The sequence below is a fragment of the Triticum dicoccoides genome, chromosome 1B, assembly GCF_002162155.2.
Source record: "Triticum dicoccoides isolate Atlit2015 ecotype Zavitan chromosome 1B, WEW_v2.0, whole genome shotgun sequence".
NCBI lineage: Eukaryota > Viridiplantae > Streptophyta > Magnoliopsida > Poales > Poaceae > Triticum > Triticum dicoccoides.
In genome coordinates, this window is record NC_041381.1 from 533,714,456 (window position 1) to 533,716,286 (window position 1,831).

Below are 1,831 nucleotides of genomic sequence, written 5' to 3' on the forward strand. Positions count from 1 at the left end.
TATATGGTAGGTCCTTCACAAAAAAACATTTTGGGCACTCGAAAAAATGGAAAATGAATTTTTCGTGCAAAGAAAATGAAAACTTCCTTAGGCAACATTGTTTGTCATTCCAAGATGCACCCTTGTGCATGATATGAGGTCATTTGAACAAACTATGCCATGAATTTGGCCATAAGATTGATCATTTGGCTTGATAGCCATGAATCTTCACGCATGATAGCTCATTTCTGAGAACACTTTTTTTAAAATAATTTCCATATTACAAGTTTATTATTTTTGTTGGGAACTTGGCCACATATAGTGACACAATGCGAAGGTTTTCCAATTTTTTGATTTTTCTGAATATTTTATGCCTGTTTCAAAATGCGATCAAAACGGCGGGAATGACCGTTCCTAGCTAGTGGTTGAATCTTGGAATTTTTTTGGTGTTTCTCTGATTAAATAGATACTTATGTACCTAGAAATGATTTTTGGAAAAAATAAAGACCAAACTATAAGGCAACTACAGTTCAAATTTGACCCGCTTCCTACTGAATTGGCGGGAATTTGTCTTTTTCACCAGAGGTGGATCAAAAAAATTTACACCCTACCATTTGGTCAATTGTCCATTAAATATATCCTAGTATTTTAGAAAAATTATTTGGTACTTCACAAAAAAAACCTCATTTCGGGCACTCGAAAAAATGGAAAATGAATTTTCCGTGCAAAGAAAATGAAAACTCCCTTTGGAAACATTGTTTGAAATTACAAGATGCACCCTTGTGCACAATATGAGATCATTTGAACAAATTATGCCATGAATGTGGCCATAAGATTGATCATTTGGCTTGATAGCCATGAATCTTCACGCATGATAGCTCATTTCTGAGAACACTTTTTAAAAGAATTGCCTTATTACAAGTTTATTATTTTTGCTGGGAACTTGGCCACATATAATGACACAATGCGAAGGTTTTCTAATTTTTTGATTTTTTTGAATTTTTTATGCCCGTTTTAAAATGCGGTCAAAACGGCGGGAATGACCGTTCCTAGCTAGTGGTTGAATCTTGGAATTTTTATGGCGTTTCTCTGATTAAATCGATACTTTTGTACCTAAAAATGATTTTTTTGAAAAAATAAAGAGCAAACTATGAGGCAGCTGCAGTTCAAATTTGACCCGCTTCCAACTAAAGCGGTAGAAATTTGTCTTTTTCACGAGAGGTGGATGAAAACTTTTGACATCCAACCATTTTGTCAATTGTGCATTAAATATGGCCTAATATTTTAGAAAATTGATTTGGTGCAATTTTGCAAAAATTATTTGGTAGGTTCTTCAAAAAACATTTTGGCACTCAAAAAATGATTAAAAATAGTTAGAAATATGAAAAATGCATACAAATTAGTCCTAACCCATAAAATGTGGTCTAACTCTAGTGAAAGTTTGTGTGGTGCCTTTTGCAAAATATTTTTGATAGTTACTTCATAAAATCCCTCTATTTTTAGTATTTGAAAACTATTTTACATCACTGATTTTCTGAACCAATCATAACTCTGTCCGTGGATCGATGACATGGCGTCCATCCATCCATCCATCTCTCCATCCCACATCCATCCATCCATCTATTTACAGAAAAGAAGAAAAAAAGAAGAAAAGGAGATACCCCCACCCGCATCCCAAACCGTAGCTCAGATCGACCCCTCCCCCCGTCGCCCCCTTCCTCCCTTGTCCCCATCTCCTCGCCGCCGCCCCCTTCCCGATCTAGATTCCTCCTCCGCCGTCGTTCATGGCCTCCCCCACGCCCCTCCTCTCGCCCCTCCCCTTCCCTCACCACCCAACTGAACCAACAAGCCC